Raw genomic sequence first — 15,399 nt, forward strand, 5'->3', positions numbered from 1 at the left:
CATATTGCACCTGAATGTAATGGTGGCTTTTGCAGATGACTTACGCAGGAAAACAGTCAAAATTGCTTTGAATGTGCTTAATCCTGGATGATGAATTCAAACCGAGTAATTCCCCGGGGCATACGTGTATTTTTTGGTTACAGGTCACAGGAACCGGATGCCAAGTCATGAATCCTCACCCCCAAGCGGTTGACAAAGCCTCTCCTCTGCAGAGCAGGTTCCCAAGTAGAGTTGACAGTATCCAGACTGTATATCCCCAGTAGAGTTGACAGTATCCAGACTGTATATCCCCAACGGAGTCGACAGTGCCAGACTGTATCTTCCTAGCAACAGCGGAGTAGTCGCATACCCAACAGACAAGAGGGTGGTGTTCCCAGTGTTCATCTCGTCCCCAGCAGATTATTTTTTTAACAGATTTGTTCTAATCCCCAGCTTGAGGACGATTAGCAAGTTCATATCCCCAACAAAGGTCGATTCATACGACATTTCCCCAGGAAGTGCTTTCCTCACAGACTCTCCTCGCAGAGCCTCGCAAAGCAAAGTTTCCATAGTTGATTCTTCCCCAGCAAGGTCAACTTTTCAAAGAAGGACGATTTATTTTCGGTGGCTCCCCGGTCCCGGTAGACGGATCGTTCCCCACAGAGCATTCAAGGATTGATACAGCGATCCGCTCCCTACCAGAGTTGCTTCCCCAAGCAGATTTCTTTTTTTTCTTTTGCACCATGCATAACATTTGCATTTGCATTTGCATGCATATCAAACATACACATAAGCTGATAAACAGGTTCTTCAAAGAAGACTGAAAAATTACTTTACAACCAAAGTCATGAGATTCGGCCAAAGGATCAAGTGTGTGTGTGACCCAGCATGAGGGTCATTTCGAAGATTCAGCTTGAGAATCGTTTTCCAGAGATCCAGCCTGAGGGTCATCTCGAAGATTCAGCCAGAGAGTCGACTACGAGCGTTATTTCCCCAGCAAGCCAGCTGGAGGAATAAATTGACAGCTCAACAGAAAATCAACCTACAAGAGGATCCAGCCCGCGGATCGCATTAAAAACAAAGTCTAATCGAAGAGTCGTTATAACATGTTCTAGCCTGAAGAATATGTACGAAGCCCAAAAGTGGGATATTCTCGAAGCTGCATATCTAACATGAAGACTGTAGATTTCGAAAGAGGGTCAACCAACACATGCCCCAGATGCGAGATCCTGATGATGGGAATTTATCATCAAAATAATCCAGATCTAGCCAGAAGATCAAAGTCAGGTCTAGCCCGAAGACCGAAAAATAGATAGATTCAGCCAGAGAATCAAAGAAAATAGATTCAGCCAGAGAATCGAAACAATTCAGATCTAGCCAGAAGATCGAAATAGATCCAGCCAGAGAATCGAAACAATTCAGATCTAGCCAGAAGATCGAAGAAGATCTAGCCAGAAGATCGAAGTCAGGTCTAGCCCGAAGACCGGAAATAGATTCAGCCAGAGAATCGAAACAATTCAGATCTAGCCAGAAGACCGAAGTAGATTCAGCCAGAGAATCAAAGAAAATAGATTCAGCCAGAGAATCGAAACAAAGGAGATCTAGCCAGAAGATCTAGCCAGAAGATCGAAGAAGATCTAGCCAGAAGATTGAAACCGTATCCAGCCCGAGGATCAAAATTAACATCCAACCAGAGGACTAAATTGAGTATAGATTCAGCCAGAGGATCGAAACTCCAGATTAAGTCAGAAGACTGATTCAGATTCAGCCAGAGGATCGAAAGAGAAATAAACAGCGCAATGTATTTCAGCATTTTTGTGGTGTTCTCGGAGCGCAAATTTTCGGTCTGTCTTTGGTATTCAATCACAACTCACCCTGTTTGTCTGATAAGCTGTTCGCTTTCATCCTGCTCGGGTTAGCTGATGACTGAATAGGGGCAACTGTAACACCCCAAAATTTGCCCTCCTCATTCATGCATTCATTTTTTTAAGTCATTTAACATTTCATATTGCATTTCATCATGTCAATCAGAATCAGATCCAAGAAACTCGATTTAAAAAAAGAAAAAAGAAAAAAAAAGAAAAAAAAAGAAAAAAAGAAAAAAAAATTAATTAATTAAATAAATAAATAAAAAAATAAACGATAATTGAAAAATCTCATACTTGGACCTCTCTCAAAAGCCCACTAAGCTACCAATATTAGCCTATAAATACTAGAGTTTCATTGAAACAAAACAGACAGAAAAAGGAAGAGAAGCAAAATACTCTGAGGTTTCCTTGGAACAAAACCCTGGACAAAACCTGGAGAGAAACCTGACAGAGAACTCAGAGCAGCCTCCAAACCCTGAAGGGAACTCAACTTCACAGAATCACCTCTGCCTCACATAAACCCTAAAGATTGTTTTGTAAACCTCACGGGTGCAACTCAATTTCAATCAAGCTCTCCAATCAGGTTTGCCCTTATTCCCATTACCTTTATGCTCTTAATTTGGATCATCTGAATATATGAGGTATGATGGATGAATTTCATTAGGTTTTTGCCCACGGGTTTTAAATGTATATGAATGTATAAATAATGCCTTGAATGCTTAATCCTTATCGTGTTTCACTAACCCTTTTGTTGAGTTTTTGTGAAGGCTCACATGACTTTTGCAGGGATAGCTCGCTGGATATTCCACTTTGCTCGTGGGATACCATTTGGGAGATTTATTCTGATTGCCTTGTTGGCTCATTTACTCTATGCATGTTTGTTTTGTATGTGTTCGTATCACTACAGGTAGCGCGGTTCCTTCGTCGAGGACTGCCCTTTTACCCTTGAGCATCCCCCAAACACTAAAACCCAAAGCAACATGTTAACTCCGTCTACTACAGGTGAGTAAATCTCCAAAGGTCAAGCATCCGGTAGATTGCGTAGTAACGTCGTTCGTCCAAAACCCAATCCATAACCCCGTAGTTAGCCGAACTACGGCTTTCTCTGATTCTCATTCCAGATGAGATACGTAGGCATAAGACGCGATGTCTTAGCGAGCACAATTACCCTTAACCCCTAGGTAGCCGAGCTACGAAGACTCTGATTCTCATATTCAGATGAGATACGTATGCAGTGGATGCGACATCCGTGCGAGTCATTTTCTTTTGATCCCTTTTTTTTAGTAAATAACACATTAGATAAACCCATACCCTTTAGACAAGAACTACAAAAGTGGATCCCGTAGAGTACTACGGATGCGTAGGGGTGCTAATACTTTCCCTTCGCATCCCTTCGCATAATCGACTCCCGAACCCAAGATTTGGTTGCGAGACCCTGTCTTGTCCTTTCCTTTTTCCAGGTTTACTTCGAGCGTTTCCTTTCCCTCCTTTGGGATAAATAACGCACGGTGGCGACTCTTATGTCTTTCTTCGCCGGTTGTTTTTGTTCGCATTCCATTTTTCAGGTTGCGACAGCCAAAAGAAAAGAAGGATGACCTTGTATGGATTTCAGGTTCTTTGCTTGACCAAGAAGCAACCTATCTTGGACACAAAGCAATTTACTTGATCTTTGACCAAGTTGAATTTGATTTGGATCAAAGAAGATTAAGTCCCTCATATGTCAAGGCTAGCCACAAATCATTAACTCATTGGTCAAAAGAAAAAGATGAAGAAAGGATATGAAGATGAAATGTACAAAATGGAAATTCAAATGACATAATCAAAACATAATGGTCAAATGTGAATGAAATCATCATCAACCAATGGTAAACAGAAGTGAAATGAAGATTAGAAGTCAAGAAAGGTCAAACATATTTTTGGTATTTTTTGAAATTAATATAATACATAAAATAAAATGAACAAAGTGAGGTCAAACTTCAAATCCAATTCAAATCAACTTGGATAAGTCCAATTGGATCATCATAAGTCTAACATGGTAAAACTAGGTTTGACAAATTTTCTCAACATTTTTTGAAAACAGAAACTATTTTTAAACAATTAAAAATGAAGAAAAATAATATAATTGGACTAAAATATCAAATAAATCTCAAATCAATTAAGAAATTGATGAGAATATTTTTCATAGACTTATCATAATCCAAAGATGTTAAGAAAATATTTTTGGTATTTTTGAATATCAAAAGGTATTTTAAATGAATTAAAAACAATGAAGAACAAAATAATTCACAAAAAAAATTAAATGGAATCACAAATATAATTAAAAATCATATTATGAAACTAGAATTTAAGAGAATTTTTTTGCAATTGGTCCCATATTTTTGTGATTCCAAATAAAAGAGTTATGAATTTTTGAAAATAAATGGAATAAAAGAAAATAAAACAGAAATTAATAAAAATAGAAAAAACCAGAGGCGCACGATCCATCTCATTAATTGACATGGACATCATCAACGGATCAGAGGCGCGCGCTTACCATGTACATGAGTCAAACGCGAAGTATCATGAATTAAATGAAGTCAAACATAACAAAGGTCAGGATTAGATCATGGCTAATGGATCCAAGGGCCAAGGGACTTCAACGTGGGGACGGTGGTGGAAACCACTGTCTTCTCCGGTTAGCAAGTAAAATCCGACCACCAGTTGCAGGTTTTGCAACCTCAACCAAAACAAGCGATCCTTATACCAACTTAAAGTTGGGGTGATGTACATCACCCCTGTAACCTTGGATTGTTCTCGAGATCTCTATGGAAGGAGAAATCAGAGATGGAAAATCCAGGTACTTGATATGAAGTTCAACAATTCACAAAATTAAAGCCACCATTGGCTTGCCTCTCACACGAGGACTTCAGAAAAACAAACCAACACAAGCAATGCACAATATATAGTGAGATTCGAAGCAAAACAGTTCAGACGGAAACCTTTGAAGTGTAGCTTTGATGAGCACGATCGAACCAAATGCTTTCTTGCAGCTTGATCTTGATGTATGGTATGAGTGCAAGACTTAGGAATTAGTATTGAAAATCAACTGATGTTGTTGAAAATCAAACTTGAAAAGTGAAATGAAAACTCAAAATTTCTTTGGTGTGAGGTTGTGAAATGATTTCAGCAGGGTTTCAGGCGCTTTCAGGTTGATTATTCAATGAAGTGATGCATCTATTTATAGCGGAAGCTGCAAGGAAAGTGTGACAAGCTCGTGTGCATGAGAATTGGGTCCTCCATGCATGGGCCTGTACAGGCGCATGTGAGGCCCAAAACAAATTGGAAATGCAACCTGAAATGATTTGAAGCAAGTTTAGACGTGCAAATTGAATGGCATTGGCTTGTGCATGAAGGTTTCACTTGGATTCCATAAATGGTCACAAATGTTCTCCTCTTCGAAAGTCATACATAGAAATCCCAAACATATGCATGTGGGTAATGGTTGGAAAGGTATTGACATAAGGAACAAAATCTATGTTGAACAAAAATCCATTTGGAGTTTGGAAAATTGTGAAAACTGGCCGTGAAGTTCAAGGTACAAAACATGTATTTGAGAAATTTGCCAAAAATGACCAATTTCAAGCCTTTATGTTTCAATGATGAAAGCCTCAAATGCCAAAACCTCCAACACTAAAGTTGTAGATAATTTCAAGAAAACCAATTTGGACTTAAATGTTGCATCATTTGGATTTTTTATGAGAAAGTTATGGGCACTTGAAGTTGGACTTTTTCAAGATTCAATGGATTTGGTCCAAAGTGACCTATAATGTTTTGTATTATCACATGTGTTTATTTTAGGATTATGAAACTTTTTCCAACATAACATTTGAAGTAGACATCTTAAAATTTCCAATGCACTTGGTATCTCCTCAAAATAATAAAAAATGAAGGAGTTAGGTTCTTGGGAAGTTGACCCAAAATTAGGGTTTCAGTCAAAATGACCTATAATGTTTTGAAATGAATGATGACCTTCCAAGTTTCAAATGGATTTTTTATGAACATGAAAGTTGTTCATATTGTTCTTAAGAACATTTTGGCTCTTAGGGTCATCATCATTTGACAAAAACATCAAAAGTTAGGTCTCAGTGGATTTCAATTTAGTCAGATTATTTGACTGGTCAACTTCTCAAGTCCAAACTTCAAACCTTGATGAATGAATGACTGAGGGGCCTTACATAGGCTTATATATGCATAAAATGATGAATGAAATAACTTCCCTTGATTGAATTTTATCATAGGTTGAGGTTGCTTCATGCGCAAGGCATAGTCAATGTTCAGATGAATTAGGGTTTCCTTGGGAAACAATCCTCAAGCCCCTTGGTTTATTGATCACACTAAAATTTACGTATTTTCGACTCCGATTTCACATGCATTCTAGCTGTTTTATTATCATTTTGTTGTGTTATTGGTATGTTTTCCTTTGTTTTCAGGTTTTTACTTTAATCGGAGCCCCGATCGAGAAAAGGAGCGAAAAAGGGCTAAAAACCCTAAAATTCAACATTTTGTGCTTATGGCCTACCCAATGGCGGGCGCCACCGACCAAGCCATGACGTGTCAAATTCAACTTCCATCAACTCCCACGTTTTCCCACTATTTCCACTAAGGCGCCTCACTTTGGCCTTGTGGCGGGCGCCATGGCCTTGTGGTGGGCGCCACAAGAGGAAAAACGGTTCCCTCCTATTTTCAAGTTGAAGGGCATCTAAGTCATTTCCATCTTTTTACTTGCCTATAAATAGAAACGCGAATTCACTTTTACAATCATCCAAACTTAGAGCAGAGGCAAACTCGGAAGCAACTTTGTTTCACTTAGGCATATATTCAGTATTTTATAGTGGTAACCGCTTCGCATTGGAGTGTTACCACAATCGTGTAATCAAGTCTGTGATAGAGTCTGTAATCGAGTTTGGAGCACTTTGGAAGGAAGTTAATCCTGCCGCCATTTTCTTTTCTGCATTGCAATTTACTCAGCCCTCCGATTGGAGCAGGTTTTTATTTCTGGTCTTTACTTTATTTATTTCCCACACTCGCCTTTACTTTATTTATTTCCCGCACTCGCTTTAAATTATTTATTTCCTCGCACTCGCTTTACTTTATTTATTTCTCGCACTCGCTTTAAATTATTTATTTCCTCGCACTCGCTTTAAATTATTTATTTCCTCGCACTCGCTTTACTTTATTTATTTCCTCGCACTCGCTTTACTTTTATTTATTTCCTCGCACTCGCTTTAAATTATTTACTTTCCGCACTCGCACTACTTTTATTTACTTTCCGCACTCGCACTACTTTTATTTATTTTAATGCACTTTTACTTTACCATGTCTAGCTAAATTTATAAGGTTAGAATGTAAGGATCATAATTGAACCGATAATCCGTACAATTGTTCGTAGAAACACTTAAGGACTATTTTAACTTTCAAATTAAGTTTTCCCGCACTTCACTTCTGTTGGGTAAGATCGAAAGCCGTCCAACGTCTTTTTAAACTTAATTGTTTTTAACTATTTCAAAAACAGCGAAAGCGCTTTGTTTAGTTCATTAGGAGATTTTAACATTAAGAAGAAAAGAGATTTTAAAACTATTTTCGGACGCGTTTATAAGTTTAGAGTCTAGTTTGTAAGAACCTCTTTTGGTTAAGAAATCCAGGTTATAATACTTTTCAACTTAGTCAAGATACTATATTTCTTAAAAATAGGTTTACTACTCTAACGCAATGCGCGCCTTTTTATAAGTGACAATAAGAGGGTTTGATTAGGGAGTACAACTCGGTTCTGAATACGCGAAAGCGACAGTTCCTGTTAAATTAGTTCTTTTCAAAGTAGGAAACACTGCCCATAAGTAGCTCTACTAGCAAGTACTTGGATTATCAATCAATTACGTGAATTACATTCGACCCTGTCTTTATTAATTAATCTTTATTCAACACTTTACTTTTCATTGCACACTACAAAAACACCTATTTTGATTGCCTTTGATAAACACCATAACAATAGATAACGATAGATTGACACTCTGTCTCTGTGGATTCGACAATCTTTTATATTACTCTGACGCGTTCGAATACTTGCGAAAAGCACGCATTAAGTTTTTGGCGCCGTTGTCGGGGACCAATTTCGTCAAATTTCATTTTCCTGTTGTTATATCGTTTAGACTTAGGTTATTTCCCGTCGGTCGATGCGAAGAACTCGTAGCACCGGAAGTTTAAGTTTAGTATACCCTCTGGCGGAACCTGAACGTTACGCTCGCACACGTTTATTCTTTCATAGAATTAAGAGGGCTATGGCCGAAGATCAAAACCAAAGACCTTTTAAGGACTTCGCTCAACCATCTAATGAAGAACCTAGTTCTAGTATAGTAAACCCAACTATCCCAGCCAATAATTTTGAACTTAAACCATCCCTGTTGCAACTAGTGCAACAGAGACAATTCGCGGGTCTCACTACCGAGAACCCTAACCAGCATTTAAAAATATTTCTTCAATTAGCAGATACTTTTAAAACCAATGGAGCTTCTCCTGAGGCAATACGTTTAAGATTATTTCCTTTTTCCCTCAGAGATAAAGCCCTATCATGGTTAGATTCCCTTCCACCCAATTCCATTATGACTTGGGATAACCTTAGAAGAGTTTTTCTTGCTAGATATTTTCCCCCGAGTAAGACCGCCGTTCTTCGAAACCATATAACTAGATTTACCCAAAACCAAGGAGAATCGCTGTTCGAAGCTTGGGAGAGATATAAAGAGTTGTTACGAGCATGCCCATATCATGGCTTAGAAAATTGGTTAATCATTCAAACCTTCTATAATGGACTTCACTATAACACAAAGATGACCATCGACGCTGCCGCAGGCGGTGCTCTGATGAACAAACCTTATCCTGAAGCTAGTGCCCTCATTGAAGATATGGCTCAAAACCATCAATCATGAGGAGTCGAACGAGCGACAGTTGAGAAGAAGGAAGCCCAAGGAGGAGTGCATGAACTAAGCTCTATAGACATGATGCAAGCTAAAATGGACGCATTAGCCTTAAAAGTCGAGCATATGTACACAAACCCGAATACTGTAGCCGTAGTTTCGTCGGATTATGAGATATGTGGAACCCAAGGACACCAATCCGCTGAATGCAGTCTATTAAACGAAACCCACTCCGAGCAAGTGAACTACACCCAAGGGAACCCATATTCAAATACCTATAACCCTGGATGGAGGAATCGCCCGAACTTCTCCTATAAAAACAATAACCCTATCAAAAATAATACACCTCCGAGACCTAGTTATCAAACCCCTAGATCAAATCAACCTATGCAGCCTGTACCACCAAAGTCGAGCCTTGAGAAAATTATGGAAAATTTCATCACCGCTCAAACCCAACAAAACAAGGAGTTCATGAACCAAAACATTCATGTTAACGAATTGATTACTCAGTTAGGAACCAAGGTTGACCAAATAGTTACTCATACCAAGATGCTTGAAACCCAGATCTCTCAGGTAGCTTTAAACCAAGCCCCTCAGACTACACCTGGAGGACAATTCCCTGGACAACCTCAACAAAATCCGAGAGGACAAGCCAATGCCATTACCCTACAAAGTGGGAACGCTTATGATGAGCCGCCAAACCCAAGATTGAGTGAACCTGAAACTTCTAATGAATATACCAAACCCCCGAACGAAGTAAAGGAACTAGAGGAATCTAAAAACCAGGATGGTCGAGAGAAAGGAGAAGAACCTAAAGATAAAATTTACGTACCGCCCCCGCCATATAAACCACCTATACCATATCCGCAAAGACTCAAACAAACCCAAATCAATAAACAATATCAAAAATTTATTAAAGTTATAGAAAAACTTCATGTAGAAATCCCTTTCATAGAAGCCATCACCCAAATACCTTCTTATGCAAAGTTTCTGAAAGACATCCTTACCAACAAACGTAGACTTGACGATCCGAAGCCTTTGGAATGTAATGCTATTTCTGAGGACAAATTTGTAAAGAAAGATAAAGATCCTGGAAATTTCTCAATTCCTTGCCTTTTGGGTAATCATGTCATCGAAAAAGCTTTTCTAGACTTAGGAGCTAGTGTGAGCTTAATGCCTCTAGCAGTCTGTGAGAGATTAAACTTAGGAGAATTACAACCCACTAAGATGTCACTTCAGTTAGCCGATAGATCTGTTAAATATCCGATAGGCATTTTAGAAGATGTCCCTGTTAGGATAGGTCAGTTATTTATCCCTACTGATTTTATTGTCATGGACATCAAAGAGGACAATGATATACCAATCCTTCTAGGTAGACCATTCTTATCGACTGCAGGAGCCATAATAGATGTCAAGAAAGGAAAGTTGACATTTGAGGTAGGTGACCAGAAAATAGAATTTATACTTTCGAAATTTCTTATGGCACCTGTGATGGGAGACTCGTGTTATGCCTTAGATATCATTGATGAATGTGTTAGAGAATTAGAACAAAAAGAAATTATAAAAACAATTAAGTTACCATCAACCCCCATAAAGGAAGATGATGACTTTAAAGAACCTTACATCGATGATAACCTTTACGAATGTTTATCCCTTACTCCAGATCCTATGCCATGCCCTAAGAAACCAACCTTAGAACTTAAGGAACTGCCTAAGAACATGAGATATGAGTTCCTCGATGAAAAGATGAATCGTCCAGTTATAGTTAGTGCTACCTTGAGCCAAGAGGAAACAAACCAACTTTTAGACGTTTTACGAAGACACCCCTCAGCCTTAGGATATAATATCTCTGACCTAAAAGGTATAAGCTCATCCGTATGCATGCATCGGATTTCGCTCGAAGAAGATTCAAAACCCTCAAGGGAGCATCAAAGAAGAATAAACCCTATAATGAGTGATGTTGTTAAGAAGGAAGTTCTTAAGTTACTTGAGGCAGGTATAATCTACCAGATCTCGGATAGTAAGTGGGTGAGCCCTGTGCATGTAGTACCTAAAAAGGGAGGCATCACAGTCGTGCAAAACGATAAAGGCGAACATGTAGCAAAACGTTTAGAAGGAGGATGGCGGATGTGTATAGATTATAGAAAATTAAATAAAGCAACTAGGAAAGATCATTTCCCTTTACCATTTATAGACCAAATGTTGGAGCGTCTAGCCAGACACTCTTACTTCTTCTATCTAGATGGATACTCTGGATTCTTCCAAATACCTATTCACCCCAAAGATCAAGAAAAAACTACCTTTACATGCCCTTATGGAACTTTTGCCTACAGACGAATGCCTTTCGGCCTCTGTAACGCCCCAGCTACTTTCCAACGCTGCATGATGTCAATATTCGCAGATTACCTAGATGATATCATGGAAGTGTTTATGGATGATTTCTCGGTTTGCGGATTCAATTTCCGCAATTGTCTTGATAACCTTGAGAAAATCCTGGAGAGATGCGTGGAGGTGAACCTCATGCTAAATTGGGAAAAATGTCATTTCATGGTGACCGAAGGAATAGTTTTAGGACATATAGTTTCCGAAAAAGGTATAGAGGTAGATAAAGCTAAAATAGAAGTTATAGAAAACCTAAAACCACAAAAAATAATCAGAGAAATCCGAAGCTTTCTTGGGCACGCTGGATTCTACCAGCGTTTTATTAAGGACTTCTCCAAAATAACTAAATCGTTAATCGGACTTTTAATGAAAGATGCTGAATTCATTTTTGATGAAAAATGTAATGACACATTTAATCTTTTAAAGCAAGCACTAATCTCAGCACCCATTATGAAACCGCCCGATTGGTCGGAACCGTTTGAGATAATGTGCGATGCTAGTGATTATGCAGTTGGAGTCGTTCTAGGACAAAGGAAAGATAAAAAATTACATGCCATTTATTATGCCAGTAGAACCCTAGATGCTGCCCAGCTTAACTACGCAACAACCGAAAAAGAATTACTCGCTGTAGTTTTCGCTATAGACAAATTTAGATCTTATCTAGTAGGAGAAAAAATTATTGTTTACACCGATCATGCTGCCATTCGTTACCTATTAAGTAAAAAAGATGTCAAGCCCAAGTTACTCCGATGGATTCTATTACTACAAGAGTTTGATTTAGACATAAGAGATAAAAAAGGCATTGAAAATGTAGTAGCCGATCACCTTTCTAGGCTAGAACATCTAAAACCTGAACTAGTACCCATAAATGATGATTTCGCCTATGATAGACTGATCGCTAGAGTAGAAACCATTGAAGACAATAACCTAGATCCTTATGAGCACCCCCAAAATTCCTTAGCAATAAGTAACGTACCCTGGTATGCAGATTTCGTTAATTACCTAGCTGCTGATATAGTAACCCCTGATCTTGACTACCACCGCAAGAAGAAATTCTTCCACGATGTGAGAAACTTCTATTGGGACGAACCGCTCCTTTTCAAAAGGGGTAAAGATGGCATTTTTCGCCGTTGTGTTCCAGAAGAAGAGGTAAATAGTATTATCGAGCATTGTCATTTTGCACCCTATGGTGGACATGCGAGCACCTCTAAGACATACGCCAAGATTCTTCAAGCTGGCCTATTCTGGCCTACCATGTGGCGTGATGTCTATGCTTGCATTGTCAAATGTGATAGATGCCAACGCACTGGAAACATTTCAAGACGTGATGAAATGCCCTTAAGAAACATTCAGGAAGTAGAACTCTTTGACGTATGGGGTATAGATTTCATGGGACCTTTTCCATCATCCTTAGGAAACAGGTATATCTTAGTAGCCGTAGACTATGTGTCTAAGTGGATTGAAGCTATAGCTGCACCCACAAACGACACTAGGGTAGTAATCAAACTATTTAAAAACTATATATTCCCTAGATTTGGAACACCACGTTTAGTCATAAGCGATGGAGGATCACACTTTATATCGAGAATATTTGACAAACTTTTAAGAAAATATGGAGTTAGGCATAGAGTAGCAACACCGTACCACCCACAAACTAGTGGCCAAGTAGAAATATCTAATAGGAAGATAAAACAAATCCTAGAGAAAATTGTTTCTATTTCTAGGAGAGACTGGTCTCAGAAGCTTCAAGAAGCATTATGGGCCTATAGAACTGCTTTCAAAACCCCTATAGGAACTACTCCTTACCAACTAGTCTATGGAAAATCATGTCACTTACCATTCGAATTAGAGCATAAGGCCTATTGGGTCATTAAGACTTTGAATTTAGACTACTTAGCTGCTGGAGAGAAGCGTACCCTAGACATTCATAAATTAGAAGAACTTAGGCAATCTGCCTACGAGAATGCAAAAATATATAAAGAGAGGACAAAAGCCTATCACAACAAAAGAATAGTAAAGAAAAACTTCAATATAGGAGATTCTGTTCTCCTTTTCAACACTAGGTTGCGACTCTTCCCTGGAAAGCTACGTTCAAGATGGACTGGTCCTTTCGAAGTATCCAAGATTCTGAGATCCGGAGTCGTAGAAATCAAGAACGATACCTGTAGTCCATTCATTGTAAATGGACAAAGACTGAAGCTCTACGAAGGAGGAGACATTCCAACATACTACTCGAGCCACACCCTGATTGATCCACCAATTCCTACTACTACAGGTGTATAAATTCTAATCGTCAAGCTATTGACGTTAAACAAGCGCTGCGTGGGAGGCAACCCATGGTTTTTCTTTCATTTTACCTTTTTGCATTTATTTAATTTTATTTTTATTTTTATTTTATTTTATCATATTTTGCATTAAGACTAAGATTTGAATGGTTTGTATTTTCAGGATCACTTTCTTAACTTTTATCAGGATGCAGGATTTTGATGACATGCATGTGGCCTATAGAGATAATGCTCAGAGGGAGCGTTACATCGCTTTGTATCAGCGCCCTATGGCACCCACACGTTATCCTGACCAGCACTGTATGGAGGCACTGGGTATCGAGCCTAGCATCCGATTCCTTAGCCACCAGCTTCATTGGGACGAGTTTGCTGATGATTTGAGTAACACATATAGGAACCTGACTTTGGAGTTCCTGAGTTCATTCGACTATGACCCATATTCTGGACCAGATGGGTATGCTGCTTTCAGGCTTTTTGGAGTTGAGTACTCCTTCAGCCAGAAAGAGTTCGGCGACTTATTGGGTTTCCAGACTACTCCTGATGCTATCCCGGAGACACCTATGTGATATTTCCTGGGTAAGGAAGTGGAGAAGTTTTGGAGTGATATATCAGGTGGCGGAAGCCAGGATCCATCTACGCAGTTATCTTATGTCATACATAACCCAGCCTTCAGATATTTTTAGATGATATTAGCACATTCCTTCCTAGGAAGACCGGATGCAGAGACACTACTGAGTGAAGAGGAGATCTTCCTATTATTTTGCGCATCCCAGTCTCGCCCAGTAGCATGTGGGAACTTTTTATTAGACAATCTCAACGGTATCTCCAGATCCACCGAAGGAGTCATCCATGTTGGTGGAATCATCACACAGATTGCTGTTGCTTTAGGTCTGTCTCGCAAGCTGTTGCATCTTCGGACCTACTGTGGATACACTACCATGGACATCAATTTCTGTTTGACCAGAGGATTGATGAGGAGAGCCTCTTTCCACCCATGTCAGTTCTGATTGCTAGTCGACAGTGAGGCCATCCATTATTTCACACTGCCAGACCCTATGATGACCAGTGTGCATGATCCAGCGATTTAGAGTTATGCTCTAGAGGGCCAGGGAGAGACCGTCGAGGCACCGAGATCACCACCCGCTGCTGATTACACGCCTACACCACCATCTCCTAGAATCACTGTTTTCTCTAATAATCATTCATTGCAGACACCCGACATACGCACCCAAATTGCTGAGTGCCGTAGAGAGATTGTAGAGCTTAGACAGGAAGTGGCGGACCTAACTTTACAGATGGGAGTGTCTGATCTCACCCATGCTACTGAAGTCGATTGTCTATATCAGGAGACCGTAGAGCTCAGGCAGGAGATAGCCATGCTCCGTGGATCCACTCAGGCAGACGACACCCCTAATACCTGATCTCACCATTTCATGTCATTTTATTTCGCTTTTATATATTTCTCGTATTTGCATTACTCATTTTTATCGCATTTGGAATATTATATAAACTTCTACTATACATTAGTATTTCTATTTTTACCTATATATGTTTTATGTTTATTTTATTTGCATTTTAATTTTTCATTTATTTATTTATTTATATTTAATTTCTGTTTTTGTTTTTGTTTCAGTTTCACTTTTTATTTTCGTTTTTACTTTAATAAAATCATGCAAGTCAAAGAAACTAGGAGAGTCACAAGACAAATGTTATCCAGACCCCTCAAAGCCAAAAGACAATAGAAGCCCAAACCAAAGGACCAAAATCTGGCCCAGCCAGATTTTGCCTTGTGGCGCCCGCCATAGGACCTGTGGCGCCCGCCACAGTGTCTGTAAATGGTCGGGGCAGACCCCTTTTCTTCACCATTTTTTGCATCTTACAACCTCCTAAAACCATTTTTTCACCTTGAGAAAACATCCTTGAACCCACAAAAAGCTC

At 39.1% G+C, this 15,399-nt stretch overlaps 1 non-coding gene across 1 annotated transcript; it reads right to left on the bottom strand.

The window, feature by feature from the left end:
* Positions 1 to 8,545: 8,545 nt before the first annotated feature.
* Positions 8,546 to 8,652, bottom strand: LOC127124468 (small nucleolar RNA R71). The gene has a single exon (XR_007803955.1). It is a non-coding gene; the product is annotated as a small nucleolar RNA R71 (small nucleolar RNA).
* Between the last annotated feature and the right edge of the window lie 6,747 nt (positions 8,653 to 15,399).

The sequence above is a fragment of the Lathyrus oleraceus genome, chromosome 2, assembly GCF_024323335.1.
Source record: "Lathyrus oleraceus cultivar Zhongwan6 chromosome 2, CAAS_Psat_ZW6_1.0, whole genome shotgun sequence".
NCBI classification, from domain to species: Eukaryota; Viridiplantae; Streptophyta; class Magnoliopsida; order Fabales; family Fabaceae; genus Lathyrus; species Lathyrus oleraceus.